Genomic DNA, 21,052 nt, shown 5'->3' with positions numbered 1-21,052 from the left:
AGATATCTCACTATTTTTGACTTTTCTGAGCCTGTCAAGTCCTTCTTTTGACCCATTTTGCCAACGGAAAGGAAGTTGCCTAATAATTATGCACACCTGATATAGGGTGTTGATGTCATTAGACCACACCCCTTCTCATTACAGAGATGCACATCACCTAATATGCTTAATTGGTAGTAGGCTTTCGAGCCTATACAGCTTGGAGTAAGACAACATGCATAAAGAGGATGATGTGGTCAAAATACTCATTTGCCTAATAATTCTGCACGCAGTGTATGTCGACATAGAAGGCTTGTATTTTTGCGGAATGGGTTGTAATTTTCAGTGCTACAATATTGATGAACATATAATGTAAGGTCCTTTTAGGCCGAATTCACATGGCCGTGTTACGCGGCCGAGAGCGGTCCGTGGTATGCCGGGCTGGATTCCTGTTCAGAGCAGGAGCGCACAGCGTCATTGGTTGCTATGACGCCGTGCGCTTTATGCTGCCGCTGCACTACGGTAATACACTCATATAGTGCAGCGGCGACATGAAGCGCACGGCGTCATAGCAACCAATGACGCCGTGCGCTCCTGCTATGAACAGGAATCCAGCCCGGCATACCACGGACCGCTCTCGGCCACGGAACACGGCCGTGTGCATTCGGTCTTAAGAAGACCAATTATCATGCTGATTATCGGGAACAAACGGCCCGTGTAAAGTTGCCGTCAATCAACCGATGGACGAGCGAACGCTCATTCACTGGGTGAAAGAATTGTTGATGCAGACACAAAAATCTTCATTCCTGGTCTCCAGATCATCCTATGTCTATGCCTGTGAAAACAGGGCATTTAGACCAGTTTCACATGAGCGTGTTCAGTCCAGGAACATTTGATGGCTGCTGCTTGCATGGCCCAAATTTGCTGCATCATTTAGTCGCGATACTGGGAGTTCTTGCTGGAGCCTACTCTCCATTACTCACCACATCATGTGGGTACAGGACAGTAGACTCATGGTAGGGCAGGAACTCACAGTATTACAAATGACTACTATGCAGTGAGTTCACTCAGATGAGCAGTGGTTGTTTTTGTGTGTGTTTTTCTTTAATTTGTTTGAACATTACATTTTTTTGTTTCCTTTTTTTGGTCCCTCTGGGGGATGTCTATGAGAATAATGTATAGCTGATTATTTACCCACTCATAGCTAATGCCGACCCTATGTCTACCATAGACCTTCATGACTGAACATGCCCTGCCAGCCTCAGGTATGCTGGGACGTATTGCACCACAGTAACTAAAGAACAACAGGTTGCACAACCACCATGTAACCAAGTTATATACTATATACACATACACCAGGGCACTGATGTCGAATGGAAGAACGTTTACATTTAGCCATGTTGATTTAGGAGGATCTTGTAAAAAAAAATCTCTATCCACGTGTATATGACATGACAGGTAATTAATAGTGTTGGTTGAGCACCAAAGTGCTTGGGTGCTCGAGTAGAACACCTCGGGATGCTCGGGTTGAGCACAATGGAAGTCAATGGAAGAACCCGAGCATTGAACCAGGCACCCCCTGCACTGAAGAGGGGAGGGTGTCTGGTTCATAGTAAAAGGTCAGAAATTGATGGAAACACCACTGAAATGGTTCGGGGACAGCATGGGGAGGATGTCTGGATGCATCTTGGACTCCCAGGTTGCTGCTGGGAACAATGTTGTCCGAGTAGTACGCCACTTTTACAGACCGACAATAATACGCACAAAACCAAAGATAAAATCGATTTTAGAGGAAAAATTGTTAGGAAACATTCTTTCCTGTATATTTACTTGTATAAAAAGTGCTGGCAAAAATTACAAGGAAACGGTACTACAATACACCCTTTATTACACATAAAGGAGGGCATCACACACACCCTTGAAAAAGTATGATTGCTGGCCTGCTGGTGACCCATAAAAACATTAGGAGCAAGGGCCTGCTGGTGACCCTCTAAAACATTGGAGCAATTTTTCCACAAGGACCTTCTGGTATTGCACCATTTTGCTCGTCCTCTCCACCACAGTAATGAGAGATGAGAAGTTATCTTTGTAGCGGGGGTCGAGAGGGGTGAACAACCAGTTATCGGTGTTGGCCAAAATGCATACAACGCAAGGGTCACGGGAAAAGCAGCCTAACATAAAGTCAGCCATGTGTCCCAGAGTCCCAACAGACAGGATTTCGCTGTCCTCATCAGGAGGATGACTCTTAATCTCTTCATCCTCTTCCACCTCTTCTACCCATCCACGCTGAACAGATGGAATAAAACTTCCATGGGTATAACCCTCTGTAGCGGAGGCAACCGTCTCCTGCTCCTCCTCCTCCTCATCCAATTCGAGCTGGTCTGGCTATTACAGTGTGTACTGTCTTCCCCCATTTCCACCTCTTCCACATGCAAAGCGTCCACCTTAATTCTGAGCACCGAGCGTTTGAGTAGACACAGAAGTGGGATGGTTACGCTGATAATAGAGTTATCGCCGCTCACCATCTGTGTTGATTCCTCAAAGTTGCGTAAAACCTCACAGAGGTCAGACATCAATGCCCACTTGTCACTTGTGAAGAGCAGAAGATGACTGGAAAGGCGACGACCATGTTGCAGCTGGTATTCCACTACTGCCCTCTGCTGCTCACAAAGCCTGGCCAACATGTGCAACGTGGAGTTCCAACGCGTGCTCACATCGCACAACAGTCAGTGAGCTGGCAATTGCAAGCACTGCTGCAGCATTGCCAGACTGGCGGAAGCTGTCAATGACTTGCGGAAATGGCCACACACACGGTACACCTTCACCAGTAGCTAAGGCAAATTGTTGTAGGTTTTGAGAAACCGCTGAACCACTAGGTTGACTACGTGGGCTAGTATGAGCTTGCCGAGCTCCAAAGCCACCACCAAGTTACGGCCATTATTAGACACAACCATGCCTGGTTCTAGGTTGAGTGGCGAGAGCCACAGCTCAGTCTGGTCCCTTATCCCCTGCCACAGCTCTGTAGCGGTGTCCTGTTTGTCACCTTAAGCAAATCAGTTTAAGCACAGCCTGTTTCCGCTTCCCCACTCCACTGCTACACTGCTTCCAGCTACTGACTGATGTCTGACTGGTGCTGCAAGATCATAATTCAGAGGTGGAAGTGGAGGAGGAAGCGGAGGAGGAGAAGGGGGGGTTGCAGTCACTAACATAGGTGGTAGCGGAAACCCTGATGGCAGTAGGGCCCGCAATCCTTGGTGCGGTAGCACTTGTGCCATCCCAGGGTAAAACTCGCTCCGGGCCTCCACATTGTTTACCCCGTGTGCCTTCAGAAAAATATAGTGCCCCTGGCCAAAAGCACTTGTCCATGTGTCAGTAGTTAAGTGGACCTTCCCAATAACTGCGTTGGTCAGGGCACGGGTGATGTTACGGGACACATGCTGGTGTAAGACTGCACAATGGGAAAAATATTGGCGGCTGGGGACAGAGTACCGCGGGACAGCTGCCGCCATCAGGCTGTGGAAAGCCTCAGTGTCCACAAGCCTAAATGGCAACATTTCCAGGGGCAGCAATATGGAAAGATGCACATTTAGTGCTATGGGATGGGTGGCTGGGTATTTGCGCTTTCGTTCAAAGGCCTGGGGTATAGACATCTGTACGCTGCACTGGGACACAGAAGTGGATGTGCTAGCTGATGGTGCTTGCGAAGGTCCAGGTGCATGGCGGGAGACATCCTTGCCTGCGTCTTGGACAGGGGATTGGAATAGCATGTAACACAGGGGAAGAGGAGGCAGTGGTGTGACCCGCAGACACTGGTTGTGGACCCAGGCGTTCGGCCCACCTATTAGGGTGCTTTGATGCCATGTGGCGGATCATGCTGGTGGTGGTGAGGTTGCTAATGTTCACGCCCCTGCTCATTTTGGTACGGCACAGGTTGCAAATGACAATTCTTTTATTGTCCGCACTTTCCTCAAAAAAGCGCCAGACTGCGGAACACCTACCCCTTGGCAAGGGAGATTGCTGCAAGGTGGTGCTCCGGGGAACAGTTGCGGGCCTGTTTGGTGTGACCCACCTTCTCCCTTTTGCCATCCCACTGCCTCTTCCAGTATTGCTGTCTTCGCTCAGCTTGCCACCTTCCCAGGTTAGGTCAGTGACTTAATCGTCAAGCACTTCCACTTCCTCACTCTGATGATCCTCCTGACTTGTTGACCTAACAACAACCTCACTTATTGACAACTGTGTCTCATCCTCATCATGAACCTCTTGAGACACTAATTGCGGTTGACTTATTGGCAACTGTGTTTCATTATCATCATCCACCTTGTGAAACACTAATTGCCGTTCCCCACCATCATCTTCTTCTGACTGTGGATGCTCCAGAGTTTGGGAAACAGGGCACAGGATTTCCTCATGTCCCTCTTCAAGTAGCCATGGTGAGAGGCCCAAATTAAGGAATGGCGATGAAGACAGCTCCTCAGAACAGCCGAGAGTGGGATCACTTGTTTGCCAAGACTCTCCATGGTGGGTGGAAGGAGTATCAGGGTAAGGATTCTGTTGACCAGACTCTTGGCTACTGAGACTGGACTTTGTGGAAGACAGGGTGGTGCTTAACTGACTGGAAGCATTATCTGCTGCAATCCAACCAACCACTTGGTCGCACTGGTCTGACTTAGAGAGTGGTGTCCTGCACCGCCCTGCAAACTGGGACATGAAGCTAGGTATCGTGGATGAGTGTGTTTCTTGTGCTCTGGCAGCAGGCACAGTTTCACCGCGGCCTCTGCATGCACCATCAGCAGCACGGCCAATTCCCCGTCACTTACTGCTCGCCTTGCGCATATTAAATGGTATATATGCTTGCAAGTATGTCACACGTACAGTAGCGCAGGTTTTGTAAGTGTATGCGCAAATAAAATACACAGAATGTCACAGATATTTTTAGGATGCGCACATATTAAACAGGAGGTATAGCGCAAGTAATGTCGCTGTCACCACCGCCTAATAAAAAATTACACTGAATAAATGTCACTGATATTTAGGATGCGCACATGTTATACAGGAGGTAGAGCGCAAGTAATGTCTCTGTCACCAGCGGCTAATAAAAAATGACACTGAATTAATGTCACTGATATTTAGGATGCGCACACGTTAAACAGGAGGTATAGCGCAAGTAATGTAGCTGTCACCAGCGGCTAACGGGAGATGTAGCGCAGGTAATGTAACTGTCCGCAGCGGACACAGTCTACAGAAAAAGTACACTGGATGTCACAGATATTTTTAGGCTGCGCAAACGTTACACAGAAGATGTAGCGCAGATAATGTCGCTGTCACCAGCGGCGCAAAAAATTACACTAAATGTCACTGATATTTCGGATGCGCTAACGTTATACAGGAGATGTAGCGCAGGTGATGTAACTGTCCGCAGCGGACACCGTCTACGGGAAAAAGTACACTGGATGTCACAGATATTTTTAGGCTGCGCACATGATAGACAGGAGATGTAGCGCACATAATGTCGCTGTCTGCAGCTGCCAAACAATTGCAAGCTTTTTAGCGCAGGTTGCGCTAAAAATATATATTGCTGCCAGATACAACTATAGTCCTTAAAAGGACTTTTGGGTCTATAACAAGTATAAAAACAAAAAAATTGCTATTTCAATCCCTACACTATCTGTCCCTTCTGCTCTCCCTGACTAATACTGAGCCGAACACGTGTCATCGGGTGCTATATAGCACCCGATGGCGCGTTACGGCCAGCCAATCACTGTAATGCCAACAGCCAACATGGCTACGGCATTACATTGAATGGCAGTACTTACCTGCATGTTTATTGGCTGCGTAGCAGCCAACAAAAGTGTGGGGTGGAGACTCGAGCGTCGCACTCGAGCACATGCGGTATTCGGCCGAACACCGCGATGTGCCGAGCATCGTGATGCTTGAGCCGAACTAGTGTTCGGCCAAGCATGCTCGCCTAACACTAGTAATTAACACTTCTGAACTATGCAGTGGACTGTACGTGTTATACTGTACATCAGGGCTGGATTGGCCATAGACCTTACAGGTCTTACAAATTTCCAAGGGGGCCACTCAAGCTCCCATCTTTGCCACTGGCTACCGTACAGAATGAGCGATCAGTGGTAATTAACTCTGTGAGAATCAGGTACTAATATACCCTGCCAGTGACATGCCCCATCCTGAATTCAACTATGTCCCACATCTCACCTCCTAAGCCCCCTGCTCCATATCTTAATCAGAGACAACTGGAGGAGGACAGAAAAATGGCCGCTATTGATGGCCAACTCGGAGGGACAGCTTTTGGGGTAATATATTGTGCCGCACTGTGGTATGTGGTATTTTGCTCTGTGGTATTGCTGACACCCCTACTTTTGTTGCCCTGCCTCCTGTTATTTTAGACCCCCCTACAATATGGGGACACTTTTAGGCATTTTTTCCAGGGCCACTTTAGGTTCCCAATACGCCCCTGCTGTTTATGTTTCCTAAGCTTTCCTGAAGTCCAAGTCAGAAGACACAGTGCATGATAGCAAATCAAGTCATGGCAGTAAGCACAAGAATAATAAGGCTGAGTCTCTATGTAGTGGCAATAGGCCATGGTGAGCGCAAATGTGCCATGAATCTCTGCAGTTTCCCCACAAGTACAGGTGACATACAGTACAGACCAAAAGTTTGGACACACCTTCTCATTCAAAGAGTTTTCTTTATTTTCATGACTATGAAAATTGTAGATTCACACTGAAGGCATCAAAACTATGAATTAACACATGTGGAATTATATACATAACAAACAAGTGTGAAACAACTGAAAATATGTCATATTCTAGGTTCTTTAAAGTAGCCACCTTTTGCTTTGATTACTGCTTTGCACACTCTTGGCATTCTCTTGATGAGCTTCAAGAGGTAGTCCCCTGAAATGGTTTTCACTTCACAGGTGTTCCCTGTCAGGTTTAATAAGTAGGATTTCTTGCCTTATAAATGGGGTTGGGACCATCAGTGGCGTTGAGGAGAAGTCAGGTGGATAGACAGCTGATAGTCCTACTGAATAGACTGTTAGAATTTGTATTATGGCAAGAAAAAAGCAGCTAAGTAAAGAAAAACGAGTGGCCATCATTACTTTAAGAAATGAAGGTCAGTCAGTCAGCCGAAAAATTGGGAAAACTTTAAAAAGTAAGGGCTATTTGACCATGAAGGAGAGTGATGGGGTGCTGCGCCAGATGACCTGGACTCCACAGTCACTGGACCTGAACCCAATCGAGATGGTTTGGGGTGAGCTGGACCGCAGAGTGAAGGCAAAAGGGCCAACAAGTGCTAAGCATCTCTGGGAACTCCTTCAAGACTGTTGGAAGACCATTTCAGGGGACTACCTCTTGAAGCTCATCAAGAGAATGCCAAGAGTGTGCAAAGCAGTAATCAAAGCAAAAGGTGGCTACTTTGAAGAACCTAGAATATGACATATTTTCAGTTGTTTCACACTTGTTTGTTATGTATATAATTCCACATGTGTTAATTCATAGTTTTGATGCCTTCATAGTCATGAAAATAAAGAAAACTCTTTGAATGAGAAGGTGTGTCCAAACTTTTGGTCTGTACTGTATACATTTTTTTATGTGCTTCACCTGTACTTGCTGAGAAACCACTACTCACAGCAAACCAATGTGATTTCTTCATGTGGCACACTACCGCCCCATGCCCACTTGTAGAGACACAGCTTTATAATTTAGCACCAATGCATGTACTAGCTTTATCAGGACACAAAACGAGCTCCAAGTTGTCAAAAAACATATTCTGTCACCCACAAGAGTCTATAGAATCATATCGTACCTCTGTATGGCTTTGATTTCATACATGGGTATCCAATGGCATATTACCCCTAGAAGCTATACCTCTGTAATACAGTGCCATACAGAGGCCCACACATCCACCTATGGAGTGCCTACAGCCCTTAGATCTACTGTGCACAGTAACTGAGCCTTTACTCAAATTCCTAAGTGTGATTAAGAATAAACTAGCACATAAATAATTATGGAAGTGGAACATATTTCTAAATGTAATGACTTTTAATAACTCCCATAAGGGTGCAGCCACATATTCATGTGTTTGAAACAGTTTTGAAGCCAAAACTAGGAGTGAATTCAAAAAAATTGTATCCGTCCTTTATACTTTCTCTCCCTTTATGATCCACTCCTGATTTTGGCTTCCAAAGGCTTGTGGCCTGAAACTGGTGTTTGATTCCTGAACCCATGCTGCCATACACAGCCAACTTGACTCTACCAGCAGTGACGGACTGGGGTGCCTAGGGCCCACAAGTAAAATTCATTCTGGGGGCCCACTATACAGCTACATGGAAACATTACCTGCTCACAGAGTAGCAGGCAGTAGCAAGATGCTACAAAATGACTGAATATGGTGGGTGTCTGCAGCAACTTCGAGAAGGCAAGTCCCGGAATAAAGAGGATACTGACTGGCCTTCCACTATACCTAGAAGTCCTTTCAGGCACCTGATACATCTACAATATAAACCGGGTAGATTGCTCAGTTATCTACCCAGTTTTTATATAAACCTAGACTGGTTCAGGTGCTGTACGTTGCCTATCTATATGTAGTGCAGTATACTGTGTCATGTGCCACTTGTGCAGGGGGTGGAGGACTAGGGGCCCAGCTTGCTCAGGGGCCCACCGGGAGATTCAGCTGTTCCCCTGTGGGCCAGTCCAAGCCTGGTTACCAGTTTGGGTATGTTCAGAGGATACGCTGCAGATATGCATTCAGCAAATCTACAGTGCTTTACACAGGACCAACAAAGTGGATGAGATTTCTTTAAATCACACTGTGAAACATACCTTTCAGGGCACCAGTTCCCTTTTGTACTATTGAGCCTTTCAGACAAGCATAAACTGGAACAACTGGGAATTTAACTGGAAACTTTTTGGTATTTAGATGGAGGGACAGTAGAAAGTGGATGGGAAGATATGAATAAGCAGGTACATGTTTTAATCCCAAACTTTTGTCTTACATCGATAAATAGATATGGGGTGGACAGAAAGAGATTCATAAATTATATCATTAATAAATTCATAAAAACATATCATATAAGGAGTATTCCCATCTCAGATATTAGTGGAATATTTCTAGGGTATGTCACCAATGTCAGATAGGAGTGGGTCCCACTCCTATCTCCAGAATGGGCCTCCCAAAGTGAAGTAGAGCGCACTGCACAAGTGCGGCCACCCTCCATTCAGCGCTATGGGACTTCCAATAGCTGAGTGCGCTCTCTGGGCTATAACCCTGTACCCTGTACCCAAATGAAAGTCTCAAATAAATCTCAAAGATGCCACATGCTACAGGAATCATCCAGCACTGCATGGGTCCAAAAAATAGAGCATTATTCTATCAGTGATGAAACGCACAAGAACAGCTGACACATTTTGGGCTACTATAGCCTTTCGTCATAGCACAATCACAAATGTTTAAAATGCTATCAATTTATTTCTCTTATTTATATAGCACCAACATCATAACTGAGTAATCAATAACTGGGTAATAGAGAGACTAACAGCATGAATGAGGGAACTAATAAATACACCCACGTCACCATAAGAAATAATTATTTCTGCGGTAACATGACCTTGCTACAATTAAAAAATAAAGCAAAGAAATTAAAGACGGATGACCTGTCCTCTGAATAGCTCAACAGTATCTGATCGGTGAGGGTCACCAGGGACCCCTACTGACAGGGATGCAGCAATAGGGGGTGTAGAGATAGCAGTCGCTACCTGGCTAGGGAGCCTGAGGTGGCCCAAAGACCCTTGTGCCGCATAAGAAGACACTGGTAGTATAGAAAGTGCATGCTGGTCAAATTATACCTCTGGCTGGAGGGAAGGGGTTAGGTCAAGAATCTGGCATGGGGGGATGCTGTTTCAATTTTTGCCTCAGGCAGCACGAAGGCTATGTGCTTCCCTGCCCCTGGCTGCAAAGTACTGAGGGAAGGAGGACCCAAGTTGAACTCTTGCACCAGGGCCCCATGAGCCTTGACGGCATGTTCATTGGTCAGTGGCTTAGGCGCAGCTCAGCTCTATTGAGGTGAATGGAGTTGAGCACGATACCAAGCAAAGCCGCTATACAATGTCCGGAGCTGTGCTTGGTAAGCAGAGAGAAGGCCACAGCACAACTATAAGAGCCGGTGCCTTCTCAAAAACAGCTGATCAGTGGGGGTCCCGGGTGTAGGACCTCCATCGATCAGATACTAATGACCTACACAGAGGATCGGTCATCAGTATACAACTTAAAAAAACAACAACTTTAAAACATTATCTGTTCTCATGACAGTGCTATGACACAAGGCCTTCTTAAACGGGCCCAGGATCAGGGCAAAAATTGCCCCAATGCTGGCGAACACCTAATGAAGAAGCAAGCACTCATCTGTCACACTTGTGTTTTTCATCCTGCACCTAAATTCATTGTTCAGCGGCAGCACATCGGCCATTGTAAACAGGGAAGAACTGCCCGCATTCATTAAATCTGTATGGGGGAGACCGGTCTCATGTACTGTATTTTTCGCCCTATAAGACGCACCTGCCCATAAGACGCACCTAGGTTTTAGAGGGTGAAAATAGGAAAAAATATTTTGAACCAAAAGGTGTGCTTTTGGTGGGTTTTGAACCCATGGTGGTCTGCAGATGACACTATTATGGAGGATCTGTGGATGACTCTGTTATGGAGGGGATCTGTGGATGACACTCTGTTATGGGGATCTGTGGATAATGCACTGTTATGGGGGATCTGTGGATGACACTGTTATGGGGGATCTGTGGATGATACTGTTATGGGGGATCTGTGGATGACGCACTGTTATGGGGATCTGTGGATTACGCACTATTATGTGTGGTCTGCGGATGACACTATTATGGAGGATCTGTGGATGACACTGTTATGGAGGGGATCTGTGGATGACACTCTGTTATGGGGGATCTGTGGATAATGCTCTGTTATGGGGGATCTGTGGATAATGCACTGTTATGGGGGATCTGTGAATGACACTGTTATGGGGGATTTGTGGATGTTGCACTGTTAGGGGACGTGTGGATGTCGTGCTGTTATGGGGGATCTGTGGATGTTATGCTGTTATGGGGGATCTGTGGATGACACTGTTATGGGGGATCTGTGGATGACACTGTTATGGGGATCTGTGGATGACACTGTTATGGGGGATCTGTGGATGACACTGTTATGTCGGGATTTGTGGATGACACTGTTATGGTGGGATTTGTGGATGACCCTGTTACGGTGTGATATGTGGATGACACTGTTATGGGGGGGGGGTCTGTGAATGACACATATATAGCATCATCCACAGATCCCCCTCATAACAGTGTCCCTGTGTAAATGCTGACCCCCAATACAGAGGGTGGAGGCAGGCAACTGATGTTGGAATGGCGGCGGGGCCCGATGCAGTCACTGTACTCTATTACACCGGGCCCCGCTCACTGCAGTCTTTATATGTAAAGTGTAGACATGGGAGGTTTATTAAACTATGGCAATCCTCTTCAGTAGTAGCGCAATCCTATGCACTTGTACTCACTATGAAACTCCAGTAGCAGGCAGGCCGGGAGCGTAATGTCACTCACTACGTCACGCGCCTGCTCCACCTGCTTCGTTCATAAAGTGGGAGGAGCAGGCGCGTGACGTAGTTTGTGACGTTATGCTCTCCGGCCTGCCTGCTACTGGAGTTTCATAGCCCCTTTAATGCAGAATGAATTAAATATATTCTGGAATCTTCCATTTACCCAGAGTTGACATTTGAAGTCATATGAAGCACCTGACTGCATGAGGTGTCAGATCATGGGATATATAAAACAATGACTTATTTGTTGGATTGATAATTATTTGATCTATTGCAGAGTACATATTGTGATATATATATTATAATATGTCATATATATAGCTCAACGAACATCAGGAGAAATCAGTTTTGCTTTTTATCAATATCCCTCATTGAACATATCCCAAATCTAAATGACGCGGTTGGGCCACAATACTAAATCAGTAAGAGGGCCCTCCATCTATTCTTAAGTGCTTGAACGGACTTTGCGCCCCTTTAGGCACTAGAGCCCAGGTTCAACTGTTATCTTTGCTCTAGCTACTTCCCTACTTCCAATACTTTCCAAGTTGACTGATAATAACCCAAACTAAAATCATGCACTATACAAAAAGAGGGCACAGAGAACTGAGCTTTGACTCTAGATGGCTCTTATGGCTCTCGGGGTAACCTCTGCTCAGGAAAGTAGACTGACAGTATTTCTGGTAATCATTCGTATATACATTCTATGATATTCTTTAATACATCAAGTGCTATAAGGTACAAGTCTGTCAAATTAAGTATTAGAAATGTAAGCTTCCTGCTCTGGACCGAATAATTTAACTCATAGCATGTCAAGTACTTTCCCTTTCAGCGGGTACAATAAGATGGTGATGTGGCATACAAGTCATTTACATATAAACTCCAGGAAGTACGGATGGTACAGGGCAGAAGAATGGGTGGAAAATTCCCTTGAAACCTGCTACACCTGGATGGGTTATTCATACCACATCCATGTTAACAGGTGAATTGAGTGGACGTTTTTGAGGGACCTCAGACCACTTTAGATGTCAGCATGTGACATAACAACCAAAGAGGGCAATAAGGCCACTTTGAAGCAATGTCAAGGGCATCTTGAACTATAAAGTATGTAATGACCACCTACTAGCTTGTATGAAAATTATGAAAATTAAAGAATGCCCCATTATTTAAAAAGTCCTCCACAACATAAGTTCTGCATTTGAAGACAATGGGTCACATATGCTAAACGTGTCTGAGATTACAAATGGTAGAACATATGTTTGACAAAGTTCATTAAACTGTCATGCGCTTCTATGTAGATTTGATGCATTCGCACTAAAGCCTACAATACAGATAAATGTCAGCGTCGGACTGGGGTGCCCATGGCCCACCAGTAAAATTCAGCTACATGCAAATATTATCTGCTCACATAGTGGCAGGCAGCAAGAAGATGCTATAAGGTGATTGCTTATGGTGGTCCCTTCAGCGACTATGAGAAAGCAAGTCCCGGAGGGAAAGAAGATACCGTCTGGCCTGCCTAGAAGTCATCTCAGCCTCCTGATGTGTCTAGAATAATAAATCGGGTATTTTGTTAAATAACCTCCCCAGTCTTTATATGAATATAGGCTTGTTGAGAAGCTGTATGCTGCCTATTATACTGCGTGATGTACCACTTGTGCAGGCGGTGGGAGACTAAGGGCCCACCTTGCTCAGGGTCACACCAGGGGGATTCACCTGTACCCCTGTGGGCTAGTCTGAGCCTGTACAAGCTGTTTGTTGTGTATTCCTAGACTGACCTGGGACAGGTTATCTGACAGCTTTTGGGTGCTGTAAAAATGGTGCCCGCAAATTTAACAAAGCCTTCAACCTGAAAATTGTCAGTCATGACGGAAAAATGCGTGCCACCTCAGCGCTTAGGTATGGCGAGGGCAGCTAGGAGATTTTACCAGCAGCTGCCACAAATTCATCTCCATTTTCACCCGTTTTCTGAAGCAAATGAAGACAAATCTGGTGCACAGACTGCCGGAGGATGCACCTAATACATGGCGAGGGGTGCACCTCATTATATATTAGCAGCGCAGGGGATATCAAAGACTGGCGCACAAAGCCCAAGTCTTTATAAACTTTCCTCTTAGTGTCCAGAGATTTCTGTCCAAAATTATTAAGTGCACTCATACTATAACATCAAGGATCCGAATGTGAAGATGACGTGTTGCTAGCTGTCAGCATAGTACTGTGTAAACATATGGCACCAGTGTCCCGTGCTATATACTGGTGCATGGTATGAGGAAGGGGTTATAAAAGCAATAAAATATTTCCAATGGATGATATAAAACTCTTGCAAAACATCCTGTATTTTTTTTCACCATTCACAAATCAATAGCTAAAAAGTAATAGTTAACTCCCTGAGCATAGCGTGGCGGGTCAAGCGCTGCCTGCATGTTCCCTGATGATCTGTAATAAACACGTTTTGCTGATGTTTAACACTCACCTGGTTTTATGGGCTTCTGCAGAGGCCAAGTGGCTCCCCTGTCCTGTGCTGTAAACCTGCGCTCTGGAGACGTCTCTGTGTGACTCAAAAAACTACTGCATCTCCTGCTTTCCTGAGCAGGATCTCTGAGCACCTCCTGTTGTTGATAGCAACCAAACCCTCTAGCCTGAACGCTCAGTCTTCACCTTCTCTTACTTTTTTTCTTTTCCCTTCTGAGAGCTGGAGAAAAAAAAATGCACAGCAAAAAAAAAAAAAAATCTCAATTAGCAGGTTGCCACTAATCTCAAATCCTCGCTGCCCAAATGCTGCACATTCCAATAATTTAAAAAGGGTCTCAGAAGGACATTTTAATACAAAAAAAGCCTGACTAGACGGAAATCATTAGAGGTATGTGATCCCTCCTGAGGCATGCCGAATGCCCACTCTGCTTTACTTAAGGAAAAGCGGATAAAGTTGTATTCGGAGTCAAGCGCTGGAGCTTGGCTGGAGCAGTCTTATCAGTTTCACTCTGTGAAAAGCCTGTCTCTTGCTGGTATACTCCCTGCCCTTAAACTCACCAAACCAGAATCTTACTCCCAACTAACACAAGCAACTTCCCGCACATCCAAACTGAAATTTTATCCTGTTCAGTGAGCCCTTACTGGCCATGGGCCAGTACAGCATTCCTCTACAGATACCTTTACTACAAAGGAAGAACTGCTTTCAATGTGTTCATGTAGGTTCCACGAATGGTGAGGGAGTTCCACCTTTCCCTATCTGTGAGGAGGCACGGTCTACGTTTCACACGAAAGACAGTTTTGTTCAGCTTTGCTATGTTTTTTTTTTTAAGGCACCTGTTTCATTTCTCCTTTCTTAGCATTTATCTGATCCCAATCTGTGGAGCAGTATCATGCTTACACAACAGAAGCTCCAGCCATGTGGATGGATGGGGGGGGGGGGGAGGGCAACCACTGACAATACCATGGGGTGTAACGCCCTGTCACCCACTCCGCTCTGTGCCCTCTCCGTCACAGATGCAGCGATTTATAGATTGCATTCAAAAATGAAAAGAAGGTAGAGAAAACAGGAGGCCAAACCTGTTCTACCACTGCCAAGCCTACTTTTAACCGTGCCCAGATCTACCGAGTGAAATGCTGTTTTTACTTCCCCCAACACAATAGGGGCACAAGATACATATGAACGGTTAAGCGAGTGACAAATCTCATCGCCTGCTTGGCTAAAACACACAGACTCGGTTTATAGTAAACAGTCAGTTAACAGTAAGGGAACAGATAAGAAGGCAAAAAAAATAATAATCAGAATTTCTGATTACAGGCCTAACCCTGACCTTAGATCACTCCACTGTCTGTGTTTTAATTCACAGAATGATAAACGGGGCCAATATAGACATAATAAAGACAGAGTAAAAGAATGCAAATAATATAAAATATTAACTTAAAAGGGCACATCCATCAGAAAGGGATACATTTTTAAAGGGGTTTTCCAAGTGTTTTTTTTTTTTTTACTGATGCCCTATGCTATGGATAGATCGTCAGTATCTGATCAGTAGGGGTCCGACACCCCGCCAAGGCGCCGCAGCCTTCTCCAACTTCTCCTAGGCCATGTGACTTCACGTTCATCAGTCACATGACCTAGGATCAGCTCAGCCATTGAAGTGAATGGTGCTGAGCTGCCATGCCAAGCACAACCACTACACAATGTACAGCGCTGTGCTTGATAAGTAGAGAGAAGGCCGCAGTGCTACTGCAAGCACCGATGCCTTCTCAAACAGTTGATCTCAGGGGATCCTGGGTGTCAGACCCCCACCGATCAGATACTGATGACCTATCCAGAAGATAGGTCATCAGTAAAAAACACTTGGAAAACCCCTTTAAATACCAAATTCATAGGACTTTTTTTTACATTTTTAGCGTTTTTTCATTTTGGCAGGATTAGGCCATTGAAAATTAAATATAAAATATTGTCGTACTATAACAGGCAGCACTTCGCTGTGAGCGGAAGATGTTATCTGAAGGGGAATCCTCAGAAGTTTAAACCCCGCTGACCTGAGGACCTATCTTGAGGATTGGTCATTAATATCCTGACACACCACAACCCCTTTAATGTAATATGCAGTCCTCTAACTGAGTAAGGCTACATTCACACGTCCGTGGTGTGTTGCGGACCCGCAAATTGCGGGTCCGCAACACACCAGCCCGTCACCCCCATAGAAATGCCTATTCTTGTCCGCAAACTGCAGACAAGAATAGGACATGCTCTATCTTTTTGCAGAGCTGCGGACCCAAAATCGGGGCCGCGCTCCGCAATTGCGGCTGCAGACAGCACACTGTGTGCTGTCCGCATCCATTCCGTCCCCATACAGAATGAATGGGTCCGCACCCATTCCGCAAAATTGCAGAAAGGATGCGGACCCATTTTGCGGACGTGTGAATGGAGCCTAACACACCCTCTTCCCTCTCTGGTCAGAGTGAATGGTCTGACTGAGAAAGCCAAGCAAAACAGAAGGAAGTTAAGAAGAAAAGACAGGAAGTAAAATACGTAGAGTAACTTCAAAAAAAAAATCCAGAAAACCATTCACTCATTTAAAAAAAAAAAAAAAAAACTAACTGGTAATATGTAATAAAAACTTTTTGATAGATGTACCCCTGTAAAGACAAGAAAAACTCCAGCACTTAGTGGGCCTCATTTATTAAAACTGCCTAAGGCTACTTTCACACTGGTGTTTTGGTTTCCATTTGTGAGATCCGTTCAGGGCTCTCACAAGTGGTCTAAAACGGATCAGTTTTGCCCTAATGCATTCTTAGAATTCATCAGTTTGCATCCGTTCCATCTCCATTCCGCTTTGTAGGCGGACACCAAAACGCTGCTTGCAGCGTCTTGCGTCTGATGAAACTGAGCCAAACGGATCCTTTCTGACACACAATGTAAGTCAATGGGGACGGATCCGTTTTCTATGACACAATCTGGCTCAATAGAAAATGGATCCGTCCTCCATTGACTTTCAATGGTGTTCAAGACGGATCAGTCTTGGCTATGTTAAAGATAATACAAACTGATCCGTTCTGAATGAATGCAGACGTTTATATTATCTGAACGGATCCGTCTGTGCATATCCATGACGATCCGCACCAAACGCGAGTGTGAAAGTAGCCTAAGAGTAAAACTGTCTTAGTTGTCCATAGCAACCAATCAGAGCTCAGCTTTCATTTTTGCCGCTCCGGGACATAAGGCCAGCTCACGGACCGTATGTCTCGGAGGGCATACGGTCGTGTGCAAGGGCCCTTAGTGGCGCAAAAAAAAAAAGGATTTGCCGTTGTGTGGTAAAGTGAGAAAATTACAGCCCTTTTTTGCATGTATTAGTGGCAAAAAAATATATATTTGTCGTTCAGCGGTGCAGTTATATGTTATAAAGCCCTTTTTGGTATGTATTAGTGGCAAAAAATATATATTATTTGCAGTTCTGCGGTGCAGTTACATGTTCTAAGGCCTTTTGTGGCGTGTATAAGTGGAAAAAAGTAAGGGCCTATTTGCCGTTCAGCGGTGCAGTTATATGTTCTAAAGCCCTCTTTGGCGTGTAATAGTGGCAAAAAAATATATATTATTTCACGTTCTGCGGTGCAGTTATATGTTTTAAAGCCTTTTGTGGTGTGTATAAGTGGAAAAATGCAAGGGCCTATTTGCCGTTCAGCGGTGAGGTTATATGTTCTAAAGCCTTTTGTGGCGTGTATAAGTGGAAAAAAATAAGGGCCTATTTGCCATTCAGCGGTGCAGTTATATGTTACAAAGCCTTCTTTGGCGTGTATTAGTGGGAAAAAAAGGGCTTATTAGCCGTTGTGTGATGAAGTGAGAAAATTACAGACTTTTTTGGGGTGTTTTAATTTCCTTTTTATTTATTTATTTGATCTAACAGTATGTCAGACAGAGAAGTGCCAGGTACTGCACAGGGGAGTGGCAGAGGCCTAAATTTTTCTGGCTCAGGAACAGGTCGCGACAGAGTAAGGGGGCGTGGCAGCAGGAGTTGCAGCGAGAGGCCTGAGCTCCCTGGGTCATCTAGCGGTCGTGTCTTGACCAGCAACCCAGCGGTTCTTGAATGGTTGACTCGGTAATCAGAAATCAGACACCCCCAGCCAAGAGTCGGTGAGTTCGTCAGACACAACCCTTAGTTGGCATGGCCCGGGAGCAGGCCCTGTGCCCTCACCTGTCCTCAACCTGCCTCTGTCCTTTTCTGTTCCCTCAGCCAGACAAGTATTATATGCTGTGGGCTCAGCTCCACTATACAGCGAGGATGAGCTACTAGAGGACAGTCAGCAGCTACTGGCCAGCCAAGATGTGGAGGAGACATCCGCCGCTTCCTCCGGTAGGCAGGCAAGTAGTGATTTGGAGTGTGGCATGAGAGCTGGTGTTGCGAGCAGTCAGGCTCCTGACCCAAAGACAGTTGAAATCAGAACCATGGTGACAGACAACGGGAAGAACATGGTGTCGGCGCTGCCTCCAGGAGGGCTGAGCCATGCACCCTGCATGGCACACGTGTTCAATCTGGTTGTCAAGCGGTTCCTGAAGTCTTCCACCCATCTGAAAGACATCCTAAAAATGGCCAGGAAACTTTGCACTTCAGCCACTCGCACACCGCAAAGCACACCCTCCTTGAGCTGCAGCGGCAGAACGGCATCCCCCAACATAGGCTGATATGCGACGTTTCGACCCGTTGGAATTCCACCCTCCATGTGTTGGACCGACTTTACGAACAAAGAAAGGCCATAAACGATTTCTTGATGATCCAAGCGGACAGGAGTACTCCCCTGTGTAACTTTGATGTCAGCCAGTGGCAGCTCATGCGTGACACCTGCTGTTTGCTCAGGCCCTTTGAGGAGGCCACATTATTTGTCAGTCGCCAGGACTACGGGATGAACAACGTCATTCCACTGCTTCATGTCCTGGAGCAGATGCTGGTAAATCTGGCTGGTCAGAGGACAGGAGACGTGGCGCCTAGATCTCACGGCCACATGAGCCCTGTGGGGGCTGAACTGGAGGAGGAGGACATTGGAGCACAAGCAATGTGTAGCGAAATAGGTGGTTTTTATACACAGGTGACAGGAGATGAGGAGCAGGAGCAGCCAGAGGAGCTACAAGGCCATGAGGAAGATAAGGCAGAGGACCCAGACACACCGTGGCAGTATGCAGTGGAGATTGAGGCAGGGAGTCCCTCCGAGTCACTTGCACAAATGGCCTGATGCATGCTCACTTGCTTGCGTAGTGACAGCCGAATTGTCAGCATTCGGCAGAGGGATGACTTCTGGCTCTCCACCTGATTGGACCCTCGCTACCGGTCCAAAATGGGGGCCTTTTTTACGCCCGCTGAGAGGGAGGATTAACTGAACTACTATAGAGACATCCTATGAAGTCAGTTGGCCGCTGCCTATCTGCGCCATCGTCCATCCTCTCGCAGGTCTGACCGGGGAGGCCCTCTGCGCTCACGTTCCTCTGCCATGGCTGATGTTGCAGGGTGGAGGGGTAGGTGCAGTACCAGCTCCATCAGCAGCAACTTGAGTATAGAGTCGCTAATAAGTAGCTTTCTTCACCCGCCTAGTGAAGAAACTACTCACCAGCAGCAGCAGCAGCTAGACCTAGATCAGGACCTGAAGATCCTCTGGACTACTGGGCAGCCAAACTGGATTTGTGGCCGCAACTGGCAGAGTTTGCCCTGGAAAAGCTGTCCTGCCCGGCCAGTAGTGTGGCATCAGAGTGGGTGTTTAGTGCGGCGGGTACCATAGGTACCCCAAGAAAAACTTGCCTGTCCACCCAAAATGTGGAGATACTGACATTTGTCAAGATGAATCAGGCATGGATCAGCCAGGATTTCCACCCACCAATGTCTGATGCATCAGACTAGATCATCCACACCAACTGTTTCTTCTGGCTACCTGCCTCAGCTACAATTCTGATGCTGCCACCCGCCTGATGCGACACATCTGATGTCAAGTGCTCCTTCTTTCACCCACCATCTTCAGCTGGTGTTGGTATTGCCACCCACCTCCCCACTCTGTCAACGGGTCACTCTGTGGTCTACTGATGCTGCTGCCACCTCACCACTCAGGTCTCCTGATGCTGCTGCTGCCACCTCCACACTGTCATTGTGCCACCTTGTAGCCTCCTCCTGCTGCTGCTGCCACCTCCACACTGTCATTGTGCCACCCTGTGGCCTCCTTCTGATGCTGCTGCTGCCACCACCTCCACACTCTGTCATTGTGCCACTCTGCGGCCTCCTGATGCTGCTGCTGCCACCTCCACACTGTCATTGTGCCACTCTGTGGCCTCCTCCTGATGCTGCTGCTGCCACCTCCACACTCTGTCATTGTGCCACTCTGTGGCCTCCTGATGCTGCTGTTGCCACCTCCACACTGTCATTGTGCCACTCTGTGGCCTCCTCCTGATGCTGCTGCCACCTCCACACTGTCATTGTGCCACCCTGTGGCCTCCTCCTGATGCTGCTGCCGCCACCTCCACACTGTCATTGTGCCACTCTGTGGCCTCCTGATGCTGCTTCCACCTCACCACTGTGTCATAGGGTCACTTTGTGGACTTATCATGCTGTTCCCACCCTCCCCACTTCATGACTGGGCCACTATTTTGCCTTTTGGCCTGGCTGGCATCATCATTTATTTAACCCTTCTTCTGATCTGTCAGAAGGAAGGAAAAATTAGACGCAAAATGGATCCGGTCTATGTAACAGCTGTAAGGCCTGCATGACATAGTCCCTATTTTGCATCAGAATTGGCTTATGATTTGGTAGCCAAAAGCAGGAGTTGGTACAAAACACAGCAGACATGCAAATATTCCATTCACGTGTCATCTCTGTTTTGGATCCACTCCTGTTTTTTGGGCTTTAGCAATACTGATGGATTACTGACCAAATGCTGACCGAGTAAAGGCGGATGCTCCACAGACAGGATCCATTTTTTTGGGGTTATTGTTCTGACGGA

General features: G+C 46.4%; 1 protein-coding gene across 2 annotated transcripts in view; it reads right to left on the bottom strand.

Annotated features, from left to right (window-relative positions):
• Positions 1–14,766, bottom strand: part of RBM47 (RNA binding motif protein 47) — a 145,869-nt gene extending 131,103 nt beyond the window's left edge. Inside the window, exons 1-2 of one of the 2 annotated variants that reach the window (XM_040418945.1) lie at positions 14,630–14,766; positions 14,073–14,291 (exon numbers count right to left, since the gene is read on the bottom strand). The gene's annotated coding sequence lies outside the window, so the exon portion shown is untranslated. Of the gene's footprint in view, positions 1–14,072 lie in introns of both variants that reach the window. The other variant, XM_040418946.1, reaches the window with a different exon arrangement.
• Positions 14,767–21,052: the final 6,286 nt, after the last annotated feature.

Source organism: Bufo bufo, chromosome 2 (assembly GCF_905171765.1).
Source record: "Bufo bufo chromosome 2, aBufBuf1.1, whole genome shotgun sequence".
In the NCBI taxonomy this organism is placed as follows: Eukaryota; Metazoa; Chordata; class Amphibia; order Anura; family Bufonidae; genus Bufo; species Bufo bufo.
Note: the sequence above shows the minus strand (reverse complement) of the source record. Positions and strands in the feature narration are given on the sequence as shown.